The 9,749-nt window shown below is 33.8% G+C and overlaps 1 long non-coding RNA gene across 1 annotated transcript; it reads left to right on the top strand.

Annotated features, from left to right (window-relative positions):
* Positions 1-281: 281 nt before the first annotated feature.
* On the top strand, positions 282-5,032 carry LOC120318873. Its single transcript, XR_005559619.1, has 2 exons — positions 282-1,178; positions 1,741-5,032. It is a non-coding gene; the product is annotated as an uncharacterized LOC120318873 (long non-coding RNA).
* Positions 5,033-9,749: the final 4,717 nt, after the last annotated feature.

Genomic DNA, 9,749 nt, shown 5'->3' on the forward strand with positions numbered 1-9,749 from the left:
TGATCGAATGAAGTGACCCTTAATATGCCCAAACTCTGTAAAATCTTATAATTAAAATGAAAAATGAACATATTTAAGGAAATAAAAAATGAAAAATAAAATTGAAAAAGCTGAAGCAACACCAGAAGTGTAAGATGAACAGATGTCCAATGTTACTTGACTAAGAAAACTTGACTAGCAAAAATTCTGTTAGGAATAGAAGACCTGACATTATGTAAAGGTTAAAGTGTTGAATCTGAGTGAGAGGACATACAGTATGACCTGTACGATATTGATAGAGTTGTTGAGATGCTAAGATAGGTGCGCTGTAGATGTCCTGAGCAGTTATGATGAAGAATATTGTATAGTTAGTACAGAATTACTGTCTTTATAGAAAAAGTAACACTTCTGAAACGTACTTCTTTACCTCAAATGAAATATGGCATAGGCAAAGGATATAGAAAATGAAATAAATACAAATTTAGAAATGCAAAACACCGTGTTTGCGTAGTCATGAGCCAAGAAATCAGGGGATATTTATTGGTGCAGAAAGTTATTACCTACCATCTGCCTCATCCACTGTGTTTCCCATCATGAGCTGATTTTGCCTTTAATGTTTAAAAATAGTTTTAAAGCACATTTTTGGTTGGAGGTCTAGGTAAATGTCTATAGAGAGCTCAGCATGATAAGATATTAACAGTTAAATTAATGTGAAATGTTAAATCTATGCTTGCGTATCACTGTAATGGATCAGTGAGTTCAGTCACATGCACAGCCTCCAATGTCTTGTTATAATGGCATTTACTGACTGTCAGAGGACATCTGGGAGAGATGAAATATCATTTAGCGTTTTATAAATGTTACAAAAAATAATAATTTTTTTCTAGCCATTTATTTTGTTATGATTTAGAGAATAATTTCCAAAGAAACAGGTAAAAATGGGAATGAATTTTTTTTGTAATCATTCATATACAGTGTGAAAAAAGGTTGGGGTTTTGCTATTTTTACATGTTTTATACAGGTTAAATTATCCCTTGAAGGAAATTACTGAACTAAGTAACTGTTTGCCATAGGCTGAAGGTACAGACAGCATTATATTGTGTGGACTAATTTATTGCCCATCTTTTTGTCTTTCACAGAATATGGAGAAAATATTTGTGGAATTCAATCATAAAGAACTATTTGAGTTCTATAACAAGGTCTGTATTGGTGTTTTAATAGATTTTCCAGCATTTGATAACATTTCCTTTGCTTTAATAAGACTTTATTTAATCAACTCTATGGTTCTGAGTTGTTCTTGCTTAGAGCTTTTCTTGTAAACACATAATGCCTTCCTCCCCCAAAGCAAAGCTCTTCTGAATTATATCTTGTAAAAACAAGATTTACATTTGCTGTTTCAAATGACTTTGAACAAAATGGGTGTTTGCTATAACTTGTAATTAACTCTAACAAGAACCAAAAGGGCAAGCAATTCTGAAAAGCTTAAATCAGTAAAACATATTTATTTACATTATACAGGTGATGAATTCGCCCAGTCATAACCATAGGTTTCCAAATTGCAAACACATATTTATACATGATAAATTGTCATTGGGCAATTTTTTAAAAAGTCAGCTTTAATAATAGGATAATGATTTTTTTGCTTTATTAATGAAGAATTATCTCATCAATGTATGGTTATATTTAATTTGCATATTTTTATCATTTCTCTTCCATTTTCATGTTCCTAAATACCTTTTTTGTTTTATTTTGATCAAATAGTTGGAAACAATACAAATGCAACTGGATTCGCTGACGTGATACTATGCAAAGACTAATTTCTCCATCACATTCCAACTGTTTTGATACTGAAGATATATCGACTGAATATATTTGTTGAAATACTCAACTGTCAATAAATGATTTAGGTTTCTTTGATCATTCATGTTAGATAAATGAAATCATTGTTAAGAAAGTTTTGGTTTCACATGACTACATCGTATTCAACTTTAAATGAAGCAATGTACTATATTATTGTGCAGACTTTTGAATGATAAAGTCTGCAGTTTTTGTGTTTTGTATTTACATTGTGGATAGCAGTTTATGTAATACTGTAGCATAATAAACTTCACGTAATCATTATCCAAAGTATGCTTAAACAGTAGAAAAAGATAATTAAATTGCTAAAACATTGGCTCTCATGCTGATATCTTACCCATAAGAACAATAGTATTCTAACTTTGGACTATTTTGGTTTATTACTTAATGCTTTTGAATTTGCTGCCAGATTTTCCATCTATGACAAATAGCAAGGTTTGCTTGTTTTTGAATGCTTCAGTGATTGCTAAAATGCTTTAAAGGACAATTGCCCTCTCACGCATCAAAAAGAGAATAATGAGAATTTCTTAAGAAATTCAGTTGTTTACTTGATCAACATTTTACCATTTGATTTTATAGTTTCCCAGCTTGAAAGAAATTAAAATTAAAGTTAAAAAAACAAGGCCCTTTTTAGTAAATCCAAAGCAGTGAGGATGAGGTCCAGTGCTGCAATGACGGCGGAAACGGTTGTTGATGCAGATTGTTGATGGGCATTTTAGGGTGCCTTAATGCTAGGAAGCCACTGAGTTATAATGCACACATTACCTTACTAATTGGAAAAAGGAACGAACTATGGATAATATTTTGCATTTCCTAGCTTTTCCTTGCTTTCTCATTTTCATTCAAAAAGTAGCTGCTGGGTACACCAATAAGTGCATTTAACAATGCCAATCAAAAGTCCTGGTAGGAGGTGTCTCTGCCAAGTGTCCTTGGTGTAATAATTAATTGACATTGCTCTGGTACATTTACAATATCATACTTAGAGTAGGATTGAGCAAATTTCAGAAATCATATGGAAATGTATTGTGCCTCAGGTGAGCACAGCAGCACCTTTGTGGTATTCATTAGGGGAACCAACTTTTTTCCCAAGAATTCATGCATCCCTTAACTGGATCAGTAAAAGGAAAATGCTTTTTTAATTTGTTTACTCACAAACTCAAGTAGTTTATTATGGTTGTGCAGTTTACTTGGAGAAATGCTTAATTGAACAATGTCAGAAACAAAATGCCATTCAAATATAAAGTGGACCCAACAGCAGGTTTAACTTCACCTCTTTGATACAAAAAGTAACTCCCTCCAGGTCAGTGAGAGAGCAATGTGAACAAATACAGAGTACTTTGTACTAGGAACCGAAGGCTCTCCCTGTGAACAAGGAGCTTTGGCACACACACAAGCGGACAATCAAAGCCAATGGAAAAGCTGCCCAGCTGCAGCGATCAGGCTTCTAGCACAAGGAGAAGGAGTCATGAAAGCTATGAAGTATTTTTTTTTCCTCTTCAGAGCAGTGAGCAATTTTCTTCGTGTCTTCTATCTAGCGTCACAGTAGATGGCAGAGCCCAGTGGAGAGATAGTAACAATAGAGAAACCACATAGATTTCAGAGTGACACATCTATCTTTGTTGCAATCATTACAGCAGTGAAGGATAGGCAAGTTGAGGAAGCAGATGTCTTAATTATATCTTCGGGCAGGTCTCCGTCTTCTTTTGACAAAAGATTCAGAAGGGTTTGAGGCCAAAGCTTAAAAAGTTCTGGTGGCCTTCCAGACAGGGCCTTCCAGACAGATAGTAACTGATGGATTAAAGTGGATGATTTCTGCAACAGAGATCTTCTAGCCATCTCTAACCCTGCTAGGAGATTATCAGTGACTGTATAAGTCACTTGCTTCCTCTTATTAATGTGGTGACTGGAGAACTACGGATCATGGACTTGAATCTTGTCTGAAGAGAGAACCTAACATTGTGTCTAATTTGTTGGCTCAGGGCAAAAAGGAAAAGGAGATCTCCAGGCACTAACGATGTAGTAGCAACCTCTTCACCACCAATGTCTTAGGTGTGTGTATACACAGATGATATGAGAAAATCATAAAAGAATCAGCACAAAACTTTGGGCAGAAGTGGCTGCCTTGATATTTGAGTGAGCAGTACTTCCCTAATGGCATTGCTATGACTTACATAGCCTGTGGATGATTTAGTCATTTATAAAAAAACTGGAAAGGACTTTGGGGCATAAATGCCTTTGGTCCTATTAATGGGTAGGAGTGCAACTGAATTAACCCCAAAGTTTTGTTTTTCTTTGCAAGTTTATTCTATAAATAAACTTAATGTAGGTCAGTGTAAAGCAGTGTAGGGTAACTGAAAAATGTTTACATTGTAAAACCTTTAAAGTTGTATTTATAGGGAGAAAGTGTAATATCAGATTATTATGTGACTAAATTAGAAATTATGATTCAGAGAGAAATTAGTTTGTAATGTTCAAGTCAAGCCATTATTGATTGGCACATTAACACACACTTCTGCAACTTTCCTCTTTTGATTGAAAAATACCCAAACGTGCACTGCAGAATGACTTTTTGCTTACATTAAAAATCAGTCTAAATAGTAATTTGTGCAAACTCTTAAACTCACTTCAAATTCACCCCTGTCAATTAGGAGTAACCTTCAGTTTTGCTTTACCTATTTGTACACAATATGGATATGGACAATCATTAAGCAAAATTAATTTTGAGGCATAGTTGAAAACAAGCACAAACCATGCTGTTGATTCATCTAGTTTAATTTAGCTTGGAGACTATGATAAACTGGTAAATTTATCAGATTATTAAACCAATTTTCACCTTTCCAAATTGTTCATAATTTTCAAGCTGTCAGGACTAGAGTCTCATAGTTCATGTACATTTAGGTTAATATACTTTAAGAGTATTGCAGCTCAAGACGCTAAATTCTGTTAACATGGCTGATATTTTTTTTTTTAAAAACAGGATGTGTGGATGGAAATCTTACAATAACTTATATTGTAGATGCTTTAGATAGTGGGGATTGGTACTTCCATATTCCTGCATGCTTTAGCAATCTGTGCAGCATTGACTATAACGTTACTGAGGAATAAGGGGCTAAAACAATTTCAGATTTCCAAAGGCTCTTAAATGTTGAAGTATTTATACTGCCTGAATGTTAAAATAAAACAAGTCAATACAAGATTTTGCTGCACAGTTATCTTTACGGATCTGCTATTTATTTATTTATTGTCTCTTGCCTTTATTACTTTTTTATAAACAAGTCAAAACAAACATACCTAATATTCCTTCCTCCTATTTTCCCTACAATAACAACCTTGTCAGGTGGGTTGGACTGAGAATGACTGGCTCATGGTCACCCAGCTGGCTTTTGTGCCTAAGGCAGGCTTGCAACTCAGAGTCTTCTGGTTTATAGCCTGGTGTCCTAACCACTAGACCTGTGGTTCTCAACCTTTCTTCACCATGGACCCCCTTTAAATCCCTTGTGTAGCCACAGTCCATGGTCACGAACCCCCAAGAACTTAACTCAAGATTTAAATCATAAAAAATCTTCAAGCCTTCGTGAACCACCTGTGACAACATCATGGACTCCCAGGGATTTGCGGACCACAGGTTGAGAACCGCTGCACTAGACTAAACTAGTAAAAAAAAAACAACTAGACATAATTTCATGCAAAACACATTGCATTCATTTCCAGTAACTAACAAACAAGTTAACTAGCAAACAAGTTAACAAGAGGATGTTGAAGTGCTGAAAATATGGCACTTTCTGCTTTTTATCTTTTTATTAATTTTTCAGGTTGTTTCTGTTTTTTGTTGGCTATTAACAAATTAAATTTGGCTTGCTGGTTGGTCTGAAACCTTGGAAAGCTGCTGCCAAGGTAAGAAAAACTGGATTTGCTGGCCAAGAATTTGGTCATGTTCTTCATCAAGAGTTCCCAGTCTCTGGAAGCCAAATGAAACAACATAATTCTGTACAGAAATGCTAATGGTAAAAGCACAGCTATAATTTTAAGGAGCTTAATGCCAGTTTTGTTTAAGCAAGACTAAAATGGAATAAATACAGCAGATAATTGTATTCTATGATTAAGTAGAATTTATGAAATGACTAAAGCAAAACATCTGCCCAGGCTGAAAAATATGAATTATTTCCAGAATTTGTGGTAATTTATGCTGTAAGATGAATTGATGTCTTCTCCAAAAGGCAGTGGAAGCATTTCTGCATTAAGCAGGCTTGAATATAAAATTTTAAAATAGTGGATACTTTATTTTTTACTTTTGCTAAGCTAGGTAGATACAACGTGATCAAAACTAAAATGGTACAATTTGTACTCACTGAGCACATTACAGGATTCTTCGTGATAAAGATGCTAAATATGTATACCTGAGAACTGAAGAAATTCAGTTATTTTAAACATTTGGAATTTATCTGAAATATTCACTAAAAGTGTTTCGCCGTTGTGCCATTATGAATGCGGTGAGTCTTGAGAAAAGAAAGAATACATTTTTCAGGAGTTTTGTTTAAGCCAGTGTTTCTCAACCTTGATCATTTTAAGGCATGTGGACTTAACTCCCAGAATTCCACAGCCAGCATTGCTGGCTGTGGAATTCTGAGAGTTGAAGTCCACATGCCTTAAAATGGTCAAGGTTGAGAAACACTGAAAGCAGTCCTTTTAAAACAGCTCAAGACATTGACTTTGAAACAGATGACTAGGCATAAATGTTTTTAGCATGAGTGTCTTGCAAAAGAAGGGATTTTCTAACCTGCTGCAAGGCCACATTAGACCTAGACCTACACTTAATTATTGCACTTACAGTAGTGGCCAAAATTGTGGAAACCTTTTGGGAAAAGTGTACAGTAGAAATGCCACCTTTGGTTAAGTTTCCACCAATTTTTCTTCTAATTTCTTTATAACTGTAGCCTTGTTCACTTAATAATACTATTTTACATCACTTTCTGGGCAACCAGTCAACACTTTGCACCATTACTTTAATTTTATTACCTTTTATAAGCTCACTAAATGAAAGGGAAAAAAACCCCAACCAACTTGATAGCGATCACATAACACACTGACAAATGTCCTCCTCTCAGCTTCAATACATGACATCAATAACTGAATCCTACTGTAATCTAATTGGCTCATTGCCAAAACAAGACACCTGATTGGCTCTCTAAACACTCATGCTCATTGGCTAGAATCAGATGAAGGAAAGCTACCTGATAAGCAAGTTGTGCTTCCTTTTTCTGGTTATTTGGCTATAACTTTTCATAGAATACAGTACAAATAATTGAACAGATTTTGTTGCATTACATTCGTGATTAAATTATCTTTCCATTGATATATAATTTTATGGTACTACTCCAAAAAAAGTCATGTTATTAGCCATCAAACTCAAAAACACACTTTCCCAGAAGGTTTCCACACTTTTGGCCACTACTGTACTATCAGTTTGACTGGGGCAAATCTGGAGAATATTTGATTCACTCAGCAATTATTATAGGGCTTTTAAAAAGCCTGCTTAGTTGTGCTTAGAGTCTTTTTATCTTACTCTTTTTGCCTTTTTTAAAATATTGTATGCTTCATCTTGTTATCCACTCAGAATCCATTAGTATTGGGCAAGCTATAAATACTTGAAATAAATAAAAAATGCTAATTGTGTGATCTGCAAAGGGGAAAGTAGGCTTTTATTGTGTTAATAGTCATAGTCCAGTTTCACTGACCTGAGTATCCACTTGCTATCTGTGCTGGAAAAGAAGATTCTGTTTATGCATATGAAAAGTCTTCCAAAGCAGATTAAATTGGAAAGATTCCCTCAGTATAGTAGCAGGAGACAACAAATTAAATCTCTAACCAATTCCCATCCCATTTTACTGTACATAAACTGGGATCCCTTGCTTATTGTGCTTCTGTTGGGTTCTGTTTCTGTAAATTATGTTTTGCCTAGTTTGGCCATGGTATTTGTCAATGAAATTTCTAGAATTTGTCGATATTCACAATATCTGGATGACATACCAGCAGTATCTTCCAAATGAAACAAGGAAACTTACATTGTCTCAGAATGTTGCATTAATTCAATTAAAAGGTTAACATCAATTTTATTACTTGATATTTTCTGGCTATATTTTCTGTCTATAATTAGATTAGTAAGGAAGCAATCAGCACAAGAATATCAGAGCTTGCATAAAGCAGGTATCTTTGTTGCATAGTTATTTAGACAATTGGCTTTATTTAGTTACTGTAATTAATTTTGCAAAATGAAACTTTCAGTGTTTTTTATTAAATTGTTCTTTGTTAACACAGTGTTCTTTCTTCAGACTTGATTTGTAACTCTTAAGAAGCAATGCTTTAAAAACTCAAAAGGGATTGAAAGCTGTAAATAAGAAAGATTATAGGTTGAGAGCTTTTGCCGATGATTTGGTTGTGACATTATCTCGATTGACAGATTTGGTAAGGGATTTGGTGGAAATCATAACCCAGTATGGGAAAGTCTCTGGTTTTAAGGTAAATAACAATAAGACTAAAATACTATCGAAAAATATGTCTATGAAGGAAAAGGATATGTTAGTTAAATTAACAGGTTTTGAAATAGTGAGAAAGGTTAAATATCTGGGAGTATATATTACAGCCTCTAATGTTAAATTGTATAAAAATAATTATGAGACATTATGGCTGAAAGTGCAAAAGGATTTAAATGATTGGAAAAAAATTACAGTTATCTTTGCTGGGGAGAATCTCAGCAGTTAAAATGAATATTCTTCCAAAGTTTCTTTTTTTGTTTCAAATGATACCTATTTTGAAAAAAGATGCCATCTTGGAGGAATGGCAGAAGGGGATTAATAAGTTTATTTGGGCAGGGAAAAAACCAAGAGTTAAGTTTAAGATTTACAAGATGCACGGGAAAGAGGAGGACTTAAGGCGCCTAATTTAAAATTGTATTATGATGCGGTGGCTTTAACATCGATTAGTGATTGGCTTAACTTAACTAATAAAAATATACTTCTTCTTGAGGGATGGGATTTATTATATGGATGGCATGCATATTTAATTTATAATAAAAAAGTAGATCAGGTTTTTAAATCTCATATTTTAAGAAATGCTTTATTACATGTCTGGAAGAAGTATTATTATAGGTTAAATTATAAAATTCCAATTTGGGGAATTCCTGGACACGCGATAGAGGGGGTATCTAGGGGAGTGAATCTGGATAGGATTTCTTATAAGTAATTACTTAGTTTGGTAGGGAAGGATTCGCAGTTAAAATCTTTAGCTGAGTTGAAGCAAGAAAATATTGTACACTCTTGGTTTCAGTATAATCAATTGTTAGTTAGGTGGAGTTTAGATCAGAAGGTTGGTATTACTGTAGAGGATGTGAATTTGGTAGAACAGATTAAAGATCAAACTCGAGCCCATATAAAGAGAATTTATAATGTTTTAATAGAATTGGATTCTGAAACGGAGTTAGTTAAAGATTGTATGGTAAAATGGGCTCAAAATATTCATGAGCCGATTTTATTGGACACATGGGAGATAATTTGGGTTAGAAATGTAAAATTTGCTCAAGCTCAAAATTTAAGAGAAAATTTTTATAAAATGTTTTATAGGTGGCATTTGGATCCTCAAAAGTTGTTTTGTAAGTATCCTAATTTACAGCCCAAATGTTGGAGATGTGGATTAGATGCAACTTATTTTCATATTTAGTGGACTTGTAGAGATATAAAAGCTTTTTGGATTAAAATTTGGTGGAATATTCAAAAGATTTTAAAGAGAAAGATAAAGTTTACACCGCAATTATTTTTGTTAGGTATTATTGTAGATTTTGATGTTAAAGAAATTAATTTGATGTTGAATCTTATAATAGCTGCAAGATTATTGGTGGGGCAATATTGGAAGAAAATTTT

This window comes from Crotalus tigris, unplaced genomic scaffold, assembly GCF_016545835.1.
Source record: "Crotalus tigris isolate CLP2741 ecotype Arizona unplaced genomic scaffold, ASM1654583v1 scf7180000020518.712944, whole genome shotgun sequence".
NCBI lineage: Eukaryota > Metazoa > Chordata > Lepidosauria > Squamata > Viperidae > Crotalus > Crotalus tigris.